The sequence below is a fragment of the Embiotoca jacksoni genome, unplaced genomic scaffold (genome assembly GCF_022577435.1).
Source record: "Embiotoca jacksoni isolate LCO1_2020_lvr unplaced genomic scaffold, fEmbJac1.0.p SCAF_3, whole genome shotgun sequence".
Taxonomy (NCBI): Eukaryota; Metazoa; Chordata; class Actinopteri; family Embiotocidae; genus Embiotoca; species Embiotoca jacksoni.
The window spans coordinates 10409563-10422637 of NW_027185381.1; the positions used below are offsets into that span (position 1 = coordinate 10409563).

General features: G+C 42.3%; 1 protein-coding gene across 22 annotated transcripts in view; it reads right to left on the bottom strand.

The window, feature by feature from the left end:
* Nucleotides 1-10314, bottom strand: part of LOC138206390 (neuronal cell adhesion molecule-like) — a 77495-nt gene extending 67181 nt beyond the window's left edge. For 21 of the 22 annotated variants that reach the window (XM_069163056.1, XM_069163064.1, XM_069163074.1 and 18 more), the window contains exon 1: nt 10119-10313. The gene's annotated coding sequence lies outside the window, so the exon portion shown is untranslated. Of the gene's footprint in view, nt 1-10118 lie in introns of all 22 variants that reach the window. The other variant, XM_069163066.1, reaches the window with a different exon arrangement.
* Nucleotides 10315-13075: the final 2761 nt, after the last annotated feature.

Genomic DNA, 13075 nt, shown 5'->3' on the forward strand with positions numbered 1-13075 from the left:
AGGGCCAGGGTAATCCTGGGGAGTTTGACTTGGGACGCCTGAGGCTTAATTAGATTTTTTTCACTGCGGATGACTGTGGAGAATCCAATCAATCCGACCTCCATGCAGCAGCCTTATTCTGAACTGATTAGACACTATAGGAGTGAACAGCGCCTGCATTTAAAGGAAATGTTGGAACAAGGGAATCTATAAATTCATAAAATATGCAAGGATATAATGAATGCTACTGATTTGCCTTAGGCTTTCCCCTTCAATATCACAGCACACATGTAAGCCCCAAGATACCAGATACATAACCTAGACCCACATGACATTATGCAAAAGAGATATTTTTAGAATAACCACAAAGGAATCAGATTAATGTAATGTGTTGGTGACAACATAGCTAGTCAACAAAAGTTAATGTTTGCAAATGTAGATATGAAATATATTTAAAGTGATATTGAAGCAAGAGAGGCAGAAAGGAAGTGAAATGATCAGAGGAACAGAGAGAGAAACTAAAACAGACAGACAGTGGTAGAGATCAGTAATCTGCTCTCAGGGCAGCGGCTGCTCCTTTTTTAAAACCCCATACCTACAGGCAGAGATTATAAAACAGGTTTAAATAATTCCATAAGCGCCGTGCATATCATGGCCTCAAAGACTGGCTTTGGAGAAGTAAAATTTTTAATCATTATCCTTCTATCAGGGAAAATTTAGATTTTTATTCAGACAGCAGTAATTATGTAAAAGCCTCAGATGTGCACAGCTTGGATAGCTTACAAAATGCATATAGAAGGCAAGGACTGAGTGCCGCAGCACAATGCAGCTCCTGAGTATATTAACAATTTAATCCATTATTCCAAACCAAAAACATTTCCCAAAAGCAGTGGAGAACATCTGAAGAATGCCCTCTGCGTTGTGCATACCTCAAAATGTCAACTACAATCGAGATACTGACATCCAAACCAGGAGCTGTGTGAATTCCACCTCAGTGACACATCGCAAGTGACCAAGAGGGAAAGAGTCCTATTTTTCACTCCCAGGATCTGTGGAGGCGTGCTCCCTGTCACACAGTAAGCCCTTTGAGTAACATGTCCACCTTGGCTCCACTCATGGAGGATGTGGTCATTGTGCCTTGAGCCCTGAGAGGCCCAAAACCAGCCAACCTTGAAGACCCGAGCATTAGGTCTGCTTCAGGCCACAGTCTTTTCAACTTCTGCCAGCACAATACCAAGTAAAACCAACATAAGGAATGCTATTCTTTGCCAAGGTCCGAATATACAATGGTGTGATAGTGTCAAAATGTAAAGAAAACAGTAAACAAAGATTATTAGTGTCATTTTTTTCTTTGACAGACGTTGTATTAGGCTCTTAACACCACGGGGCCTTGGCTATCAACCACGGTGCGCTGACAAAGACTCATTAATATTTACACGCAGACAAACACGGAGCTAAATAAAAAACAACAACACCTCAGTGTTGGCCCACACAGCTCTCAGCCACAATAGACATTTGATTGGGTTATGAGACCAGCCAGCCTCAGAGGAGAGCCTGATAAATTAAGTTGCCATTTGTCTGTCCTCCCTTCCTCACAGCATGTCCCAGCTGGCCCACAGCAAGGAATTATCTTAGTGACAATTACATTCTTCCAGCTCCTAAAGAGAGCCAGTGCTGAGAAACCAGCAAAGTACTGACCGCAAGGAGATGATTGCTATTCCATTGCTCACATTTGATCCTAAATGTCTCTGGCACAAAGCCTGAACACAGTCAAGTCCATGGTGGATGTCCCTTTTTTTAGATAAATCTAATTTACAGTCAATTTTCCTCTAATAGTGGTTGAAAAATGATGTCCGGGATATAAAGCTAGTAAAATAAATACTCAAATCTGTTTGGTGATTTGTATTATGGTGATTTAAGGAGATAATAAAGCCAGTTAGATATATTAAATGCCAGATTTATTTGTCTGACAAAGCCTTGTAGTTTAAAATAATTTCTTCTGTGGGTTTCGGTGTACAAAGGATGTCTCCTGTTCCTTTTTATAAAAGATTTTGTCCAGCAAGGGTTTGATGTACACTGTCCACCTTGTTTTTCTAGTCCAAGATTACCAGGAGTACTCCATATTATTAGGCTATTTTAATTGTTGATTATTCATTTGATTTTTTTTTTTTAACCATTTGTTTATTCAAAAAAGGCAGAAATTAGTCAAATGTACCTAATACGATTTTCCAGTGAGCAACGTGGCATCCTCAGATTACTTGGTTTGTCCAAAATATTCCATTTACAATCATTTTAGACGCTAGAACCAATAATTGTTTAACATTTTCACTTGATAAGTGATATCTATATCTAACTGATTAGGTCAACAATAACGCATGCTCAACTTGGTTTGATATCAAATCTCACTTTCCAATTTGCTCTTTTTACAAAACTTGAAATCAGTTCAAGATTGTTGCAGCAATTGAGTAAAAATCAATACACATAAGGCTTGGAGAGCAGCACAATGTATTGAATGTATGTGGATTAACGTTTACTCTCAATACAACTGTTAATAACCCTGATTTTCTAGCAGTTGTCTTCAATCCTTTAAAAATTTACCAAGTATTGAGGAAACACTCCTGCAGAAAATATAGAACATTTGGCAAGTCAATTTGGATCCAGCATCTCTTCTCCTCATGCACATTATTAATGTGCATCATAGAAAACTGTTTTATGTCTTGCCATATTGTGCAAGGAAAAATATATTACTTCAGTGGGTTTCCTGCAAGGCTCCCTCAGTCTCTAGTTGGTACAGGATAGCAATGAAGCTTATGCAGTTGGACTTCCTGACCTGATACCTTCAGCAAAATGTGGAAACCCACTCTGGATTATGTTAATGTGCATGTATCTGCCATTCTGACTAATGCACCTTATGTGAGGTACTTGAGATGAAGCCCCAACTGTGTTGGCTGTGCTGTGACTGAAACAGACTCCAGAAGATGTACCATGTTTGACAGATGTGCCTGTTTTCTTTTCTTTGTTTGAGCTCAGCTAAAGAGTGTTAATCTTTTTTTTTTGTTGTTGTGCTTTTTCTATCTGTCTTTGTTAAATGTAGACCCTAAAAATCTATAAACACTTTTGAAAAAATGTTTAGATTTAACATTTTTTTAATCCTAGACATTATAGGAAACAGTAATGTTCTTGTGGCTCCATTGTTAACTGCACATTGGCAAGACAGCATGATCAATGTGGAAAAGGAGTGTTTTCTGTAGCTGCCTGGCAGAGATACTCGTTTTTGTGGAAAACATGCGTGATTCTCATTGTTGTTTCACAATAACTATTAGTCCATTTGAGCCCCTGAGAGCATGTGGTCTCTGGAGGACTTAGCTGATTGGTGCAAAAGAAGGAAAAGGGATTTAGTTTGATGGAAGCATCAAATTTTATGATTCTAATGGTTTTCTGACCCCAATCTTCACTAATCATTCTGAAGCCTGGACAAAGATTATCTGTGTATAGATTATGTTTTTTACACAACACGTGGCAACAGGACAAAAAAAAAAAGGCAGCCCAAGTCGGCACTGTATTTTGTGCTTTTGATATCTCTGAGGACGTGTATATTCATCTTCTGCTGAATGAAGGAACCTCAGATCCACTCTTGGATTTGTTTACCATCCCATTCCTTTGTTTCCACCGGGACAGGTTTTTTTTCCCAGGATTCCTGTGGTTGTGTTTGGGGGGTTTAAGGGATGAAAAAAGAGGAAAAGAAAAGCCCATTGGTCTCAGCGCCACAGAAACAGCATCTAGAGCCAAGCTGTCATCCCACTTGGATTAAGGGCCCTTCACTGGTGGCTGCTGAGCTGCTAACATGGTGTCTTACCCTCAGCCGGGGGGTGAAGGGTGGAGCAGAGGGTATGGGCATTAGAAGGCCTGGCCTAAATAAGACCTCGAGGTCAGGGAGAGTCGTGGACCACACCAAAGCCACTTTGTGTTTCCATGTCAACTTTATTCATGAGCTGACAGCTAAGTGTCCCCTTCTTTCCTGTTGATTCATTGTTGCATCATGTGCTGGGGCGACAAAGATAATCTACGCCTTTGCTCCGCTTATCTCTGCAGACCCCCACTTCTACAAGTTTACAGGATGCAGCGCTCAACAACAGACTGGTAAGAGTGTGGGGGCGGTGGTGGATTTATTGGCAGGGACCTCTCTTTAAATCTCTCATTTTATAAGCAGAATAAAAGCTGTGGTGATGTATTTGCTGAGCTATTCGACAACATAAGTGGGCTGCATCACTGTGCCAACAAAGAGTGGGATGTGCGGCACAGTTTTTTCTTAAGCTCTATGCAAATAAGAGGAAGATGGAGGCTTGAGAACAGACCAAAAAGCATTCAAGTGCACACTGTTCCCGAATTCCCTGTAATGTTGGCGAGCCTACACCCCGCCAGTGGAGCAATGCCCACCTCCTGTTGTTTATAGGACAGGAACGGGAAGCACTGGTCATTGTTATGTGATGCCACCGGGCCACCGGCTACCTCTCCAACATCTGCTGCCCGTCCAGAGTTGGCCGGCGCTACAGACGGCCTTGGGCCGGTTGTAGCGAGGACTGCCTCTCCATCCCTCTTCAGCAGGAACAACTATTTTCAAAGAGAGGAACCAAAACCCTGTTGTGGATCTCCTCTAGTGCAGCCCTGAATCCCCTACACCTCCCACCCTCTGCGCACGCGCACACACACACACACACACTCTCACACACACACACACACACACACACACACACACACACACACTCTGCAAGGAAGAGGCGAGAAAAGCCGCTCCGCCAGTAGGGACAGAAAAAAACAGACCCCCTTTGTTCCCTCTGTCCCTCCTCAGCGTCGATGGAGGTACATGATCCTCCCCCTGCTCCCTCTTGTAACCCTGAAACTCCCACTTTTTCCTTTTCCACCCTCCACTACATCTGAGTGGCAAAATAGCAGCACATCTTATGAGAATCACAATACACGGTATACTCAATCACATCTCTATTTGTTCACATGAAGTCCCTAAACTCAAAGTCGACAGGGTCAGATCTGGTGATATATCCAGCTAGTTAACCAGAAGCTCTACTGGAGGCAGAGAAGGAACCTAAAACCCACAACATTATATTTCCATTATCCAAACATCCCACTTCAATAGGAGCCTCATTTCTCTGCTCACTGGCAGTTTGTTTGGACAGAAACGAATGTCTCTAAATGCTTTGTTTTCCCTAAAGGGTGGTATAACCTGACATCAGTGATAATAGCGTTCCCTTGGCGACCTTGAGTGATTGGGCTTTATGACTGTCATGGGGTAAAGCGCCGGTGTAATGATTTGGTCACAGTGGGCCGTCCAGGGACGTCTGCACTGACCTCTACCCGTCCACCATCTGCCCAACTACCTACTGCTCAAAACATTACAGCCTAATGTAACAGCATAGCAACTTACTACAGTGAAGACTAAAAACCTTTTTCATCACTGATTAACTTGGTGATTATTTGCTTAATTATTCATTTGGTTTATAAAACATCCAAAAATAATGATGACAATGTCCCCAAGTTGTTCCCAGAGCTCAAGCTGACATATTCTGGTTGCTTGTTTTGTCCAATTATTATTACTTATTTTGTCCAATATCCAATGATATTTTCTTATCTTTCATAAATGACTAAAAAATAGCAAATAGTCACATTTGTGAAGCTGGAGCTAGAGGGTGTTTTGGTGTTTCTGCATAAAAAAAACAACTGAATTCATTGATCATCAAAATCATTGCCAATTAATTTGTTCTATCAACTGCTAACTGATCGATAAAGAAATTGCTTAAGGTCTACTATCAAGGCAGGACTACAAACTTAAGCTTATTTTTATGACCAATTCACAGGCGTTGTTGATCGTTTTGTTATCACTTAGTCAAAAAATAAAAAAGAATGAACCATCACAAGTTCCCAGAGTGCCGAGGCAACACCTTCAAATGTCAAATTTTTTCCAACCAACAGCCCAAAGCCAAGAGATGCTCAATTTATAAATATATAAATCAGGTATAGGTGTCTATTCCTCACATTTGAAACCGTGGAGTCAGACATTGTTTATCTATTTTGTTTGTTAAAGTTACATAAACCATTTCGGCTGAAGCTGACTGGCGACGTGTCAGCTGGGACAGGCTCCAGCCTCCCAGTGACCCTGTTCAGTACAAAGCGGGTACAGATCATGGATGGATGGATTTGGGCTGGAACTAACAATTATTTTAATGATTCGATTTTTTTTTTTTTTTCCTGCGGTAGATTATTTTTATTATTGATTGGTCTACAAAAGATTTTAAAAAAGTGACAAATGTAAATTTTTCAAAGACATATTCAACCAATACCTCAAATTTAGTCATATAATACAGAAAACCGCCAAAAATATTCACCTTAGTGAAGCTGTAACCGCAGCATGTTGAGCTTTTTTTTTTTTTTTTTAAGAAATGACTAAAATGACTAATTGTTTTCGATTGACTGATCAATAAATAAAATCTTTCCGGCAATTTTTCAGAGTAAATCAAATAAACTGCGTTGTTGCAAGAAATAAAAGAGAAACTAGCAAAGCAACAGCAGATCTTTGCATCTAATTTACTCAGGAAATCAGCCCGAGTCCTGCTCTGAGCAACATATAAATCACTAAATATCTATTTTTCTAAGTCATCTGTCACCATCTCCTCCTGATAGTCCAATACAGGTCCAGGGATGTAAACATCAACAGTTGCAGCTGTGTGTAGAGGATTTACAGGAAGGTGTCAATCCCCATTAGAGCTGCTACCTAACTGACTGTGAAACTCAAATTGCACCCACCAGCTTGCAACCATGTAGGCCCCACTCACAGAGAGAGAGAGAGAGAGGGAGAGGGAGACACGTGTGTGTGTGTGTGTGTGTGTGTGTGTGTGTGTGTGTGTGTGTGTGTGTGTGTGTGTGTGTGTGTGTGTGTGTGTGTGTAATGAACATGTATGTACGTCCTTCTTTGGATGTACTCGTCTATCCCTGCATACATTTGTCCAAATTATAACCAAGGAAAGTGTTCAGGCAACCGTGAAGCGAGGGAGAAGGGGGGGGGCGGGGGCTCTAATGAGGTGCTCATCAGTCCCAAAATGAGATGAACATGCTCGTGACAAGGAGGTCCAGGAGATGTCAGCGTGCTGTGCTGCTGTGTGTGACTGGCCCACTGGGAAGAGACACCCAGACCGCAGTGACACTAATGGATAGGCATGGGCCTCCCTCAGTCCCCGGAGATCGAGCCTCATCACAGCTGAGCAGCACAGCACTTCTCTTCACCACGGCAGTCAATCATCAGTCAATCAGGTGGGGTGAATTATGATGAGGAAATTCTGAATTGTGCTTGTGCATTTTTGGCATGAAAGAGAAACTATCCCCTTAATTTGGTCAGGGATAATTGTGGCTTTCGTCAGCTTGGACATGTTTTTTTTTTAGTTTTGGCACAACACTGAGCAAGAGAAAAGCTTGAAATCTGAGACCCAAAAATAATCACCAGGGAACAAAAGTAGACATACAATCATACAAGTTTCAAAACTGTTAAACTTATGCAGAAAAGGGAAACGGTATAAACACAAACTGTGTTAAAAACATTGATCACAGTTTACGGACCAACTAACTTGCTGAACTTTGACCCATCGGGCTTAATGTAGTTGTACACATGTACACACTTTTCCTGTGCAAAGAGGGAATGAATGTTGGGGTGTGACTGAAACTAATGATTGTTTCCATTAGCAATTATTGTGTCCATTCATTTTTCAATTAATCAATCAACATTTTTGTCAACGGATGTCAAAAAAGTGTGTAAAAAGTACGTTATAATTCCCCAAAGCTCAAGTTAATGTGTTCACACTGCTCAATTTATTCAACCGTCAGACCAAAATCTTTTGAGTTCACAATCATATACAACAAAGAACATCATCAAATATCACATCTGAGAATCTGAAACCAGAGTATTGTTTTAAATTTAGCTTGAATTAGCTAAAATGACTTCATAATCTAAAAAGTTGCCGATTATATTTCTCTAACTCAACTAGTCAATGAATTACCAAATCAATTCGGCTCTGGTATGATCCCTAATTTCATGCCCTGTTGGACTTAATTGCAGCAATGTCTCTGTAGTCCCAGATCTCAGCAACAAACAATCATGAGTCAGAGGAATAATGGTCAAGACTACAAAGTCAAGCAATTAACCCAAAGCAACCTTCAAGATGTTGGGTCTGTTGGTGCCATTCAGCAAACCGTTAACAGACATCAAATGTACCACCCTGACTTTAGCAGCAGTTTTGTTATTTCCATCTTTGAAAAGCCAACATGAACTGACATTTCTACTCGACGTAACTCGTCCTTGATGGAATGAATCACAGAGTTAAAGGGTCTCAGGTTCAGACCAGTTCCTCAAAGAAATGACGTCATCACCACCAGAAGTGACAACAGAGTGACTCTGTCTATCTATGAGACACTTTGTTCCGTCCAGCGGTTGGCGGCTTTCGTAACGCCACAGACGGCTGCTTACAAGAAGGAGCGTTGGATCGCTTCTCACAGAATAGTCGGCGTGCTTCTCCGGCCCACAGGCTCAAATCGGTGGCATTTTCCCTCCAACACCCAAGCTTTTCCCACAGCCCCCGCAGCAGAGCTGCCCGTCACTGGTTGGTTTTAGGTCAGCAGTGTGACTGACTGGTGCTCTCACAATAACTCCGGCCAACGTGTGTCATGATAATCCCTTAGTTATGCAAATCTCCCCGCCTAGTGCCGTTTGTGCTGAGGGTGAAAGTAAAGATGGCAGCACAATGTAGGTCACTATCACGTCCCGATTTATCCACATTTGTCAAATGAGCCTGAAATGTTCTGCCAGCAGCAACTCCAGTAGCTGCAGAGTACAGCCTCCATGGGCCCTGGCTACATCCTCGTCAAACTACGACTGAAGACACCACCACGGAGTTCACAAACAGACTGGGGCACGCATACGTAAAAAAAAATTTTGCCGCCTGTTTCTGAATGAATGCAAACTAGACATAAGGCAGGGATAGGGGGGATATTGTTATCTTCTTAAACAGATTAACTATAGTCTGCCAGGAGTGAATAAACATTACCAGAAAGTGTGTCAGCCCTTTCAGGCAGCAGTAAGAACAAGAGCTTCAGACAATAGAGCAGAGGTCATTAGCATTGTATTAATTTGGCCAACTGAGCAGGCAGCGAAAGCGTGCACTCAAGGCATGTGTGTTTGGGTGTGGGTATGAGTGAGAGTGTCTGGGGATGAGTAAAGCAGGAGGAGGAGTAGGAGGGGCTGTTGTTGCATGATGGTGAGTCCCCCCCCCCCCTTGACTGAAGCTTTGACCAAGGGGCAGACAGAAAGGAGGGGGGGGGGGGGGCAGAGGATTGGGTGAGCATGTGTGTTTTTGTTTTTTTTTCCAGTAAAGCAATTGTTTGGTAAGTGAAGTAAATGGCGTGAGATGTAATCGGTGACGCTATGGTAATCAGATGGAGTCTGATGAAGGGAAATGAGACTAGACAAACTGACTGGTCAGTCAAAACAAGACGGAGTTGTGATGTGACTATGAGGGGAAATAAACATGCGGGGATCAAATCTGTTTCGGACTTGAGGGATTTTGTGTGTTAAGGCAGCATTTTCATCAACACAGGACTAGAAAAAAAAAAAAACAACTGACAGCAGATGTGTCTATTGATCAGTCTACTGTAGATCCACTCACGGCACGGTGATGCGAGCATGATCGAAGCAGAGGAGAGATCACGTCCAAAGCTGAGATTCGAAGATACGTGGCAATGATTTTGTTTTTTTCTCAGCATTACGTGTCACCCCCCCCCCCCCCCCCCCCCCCACCTTCGGCTTGACAGTCGCGCTCCAGCATATATACTACTCCTGCTCTCTGATGGGCTAACACCTCAATGTTTGCTACTGAAAAGTGCGTCGTATATTTTCAAGCCCTGCACATTTTGCATCCCAGAGGAAGAGCTGAAAAGAGGGCAGTTATTTTACTGGCAGCCTTACAGCAGCCAACTCAATGAGCTTCTCCCCCCCCCCCCCCTCTCCCCCCCCCACAAACTCCTGACAGTGAACTGCGAGCTACCCCGCACGTGTTTATTATGAATGGTATCATTTATCTCACCTTATCTGCTCACTCGGCGGCGCCGAACACAGCAGGTCCGTCCTGTATCTTCAGCCTCCTGCGACACCGCGATGCCGTAACGTGTGCCGTGTTTATTTACGCGGAGTCCCGCTCAGCGCCGAGCCTCTTGCACTTGTCTCCTCTGCCTCAGTCACTGGTCCTCTCTCCTCTCCCACCAGTTCACTAACACACACACAGGCGGGGGCGCGCAGCAGCAGCAGCAGCACTCCGAGGCGTGCGCACGCCCATTGCGCGCACCGACTGCAGCGCCGCTGCTGATGTATGGTGGCCTCGAGGCATTGAACCATTCTAGTAAATTGTTATACAAATAGTCGCACGAATAGTACTTTAGTCCCCTACAGGCTCTAAACACAGCTGGACAACAGCTGGACGAGTTTTAGGATCAAACCAGCCAAAAAAGTTGTCTTTTAAAAGCTCAGCAATGTCCTTTTTCTGTTATTTAACAGCAGGGAGCGGCTTTTTTTTTATTTATTTTTTTTATTTAATTGTGATATCATTTTTATATTTTTAAGCATGGTGGAAATGCAACAAGTACAAATAATGTTCAGTGAAATGATTCCAAGCCTTCATAATACTGAAAATGTATATTAATCAGACCCGCAAAGCAAAAAGATTAAAATAAAACAGAAAAATTCAAATAAAATGTGAAATCCACATGTTAGTCGAATATGAGTCACTTCATCTTTTAGACAGAGGACTCCATACCAGCTGTTCTGGACATTAATTGCTTAGAGCCATTTTAATGTTCGGATACCACTTTCCCCAGAGAGCAGGGTTGCAGTAATAATCATATAGTAGCCTGCGGGATCAACCACTGCTGGAAGAGGCCATGTGACTTTAAAAGCACATTTCCTCTTAGTTCAGTCTGCTGCCAGCCGACCCTGCTCCCTACCCTCGCTGCATGTAACACACATGTATTATCTCAGGCTTAGCAATGGTAGCCATCTGCAGCCATAGAATCAAACACAGAGAGCAAGTGACGCAGTTATTACTAGGATAAGCCCGGGTTGGCAAAGAGACAGGATTTGTGGTTTGAGTTGCCATCCAGAAGCTGGTTGACTGAGATTAGCTAAAATTAGGTTGTGGCAGAGATATGAAGTAATATGAAAATGGGTTTATAGTCAACTGTAGATTTGAAGTGATTTGGTAATAAGCCAAAGTGCAGATCATCATAAAAAAGCCTAAAGAACTGCACTAAATTACCTTTTACAAGGCTAAATCTGTGATCCCTCCACTCCACTATCACTCTTTCACTTTCCTTAGAGCTCCCTGTCTCTTATTTATATGTGAAGTGTGTCCTTGCCTTCCTAAACAGTGCTGAAAAGTGACAGATAATTGACAGAATAAGGCGTTTACATGTAACCAAAGTCAATTACTGGACATGATTCCCCAGGGTCAAAAGCAACCCTCATCATCATCTTCAGGGGATCAGGGGACTCTCACCCATATCTGCCTTGCAGTGCCTGACTGGGAAGTATTGTAATTGTCTTCGCCTCTTATTTCAAACTGCCTCCAGATATGTCTGCATACCTCTTGAATCTCATTTGAATATCCTCTTAATTTCCCTCATGCATATTATCTGTAAAATACTCTGAGGGATTTTTGAAAGTTCAAGGATACAGCACCATGGAGACAAAGTATAATGCTTTGCAAGTTGCAAGCCTTTTGCCAGTTGCCAGGGTTTGTGTTAAAATGGAAAAAACCATTAGAGAAGACGACTCTGCCTCGCTGGTATCCCCAATTATGATGCCCGTTACTGCAGCAGATCCTTGAAGTCCTCTGCACACTGAGATGCAACAAAAAGAGAGAGTCATCCCTTGCCCTGTTTTCTCCACCGATTCACTATTAGTCTTTATTATTTTCAGAACAGACTGTATACAGTACCAACAAACCAACCATGAAATGCCCTCCATCAGAGGTGATGATGAACTCACCGAGATCCAACACAGGCTCACAGATGAAACCTACATCAACACACAACATTTTAAAACAACATCACTGGCATAATATGCTGACATTTTGTCATTGTTTTATGAGATGGAAAGGCATGTAATGGTTTGTTGTAAGTTTTCCTGATATACTTGCTGTTTAATCAGTCAGAATTTGTCTTTCTGCCGTTTTTTGTTTTTTTTTACATTTAAAATGTTTTATATCTCATCTGAGTATCAGTCCTACGCTCCAAAACTAATTAAGTGTTAATGAGATAGCTTTATTTTCCTGCAGCTAAACGTGAGATGCTTCACTAGCAGCCACCCTGAGCATAAACAGCTGTTAGAAGAAAACAAAGATGAGAGAAGACAGTATCGGTGAAAACCTTCTCCAGATACTCGTCTGCTATGGACTGCATCTAGACACATGTTTATATTTGCAATCTGGAGGTTTGACCGAAAGGTGCAAAATAAATCAGATTAGTTATGTGATTACTGCCAGGGACAAGTTCATGAGTCAGATCTGTTTACATGGGAGGAGGATGCATTTCCTCGATGAGTCTGCTGTGTAATTACATTACGACTTCTCTATATTGAGTGGGAGCAGCCTTTACTGGCAGCCCAACCACAGAGGGCACAAACCTGACATGAATTCACTAAATACAGCACATTGACAATTTATGGAGCACCTGTGTTTCAGATGGTGACATGTTGGCTTACTCATGTGAATCCAAGGCTAAGTTTTATTATCACTCTGTGCCGGCGACAGCTGTGGCTGTGGGCATCATATTTTCAGGTTGCCAGTCCGTCTGCTCGTCCATCCAGGCTCCAAATCAAAATATCTCAAGAAAGCCTCGAAGGATTTCCTTCAAGTTTGGAGAAAACATTCAGGTGGTCCCAACGGTGAACTGATTAGATTTTGGGGGTCAAAGGTCAAAGTTACTGTGTCCTCACAACTGTTCCCATTTTTGTGAACATGTTTCAGGAACATCTTGAGGGAAGTGGTTC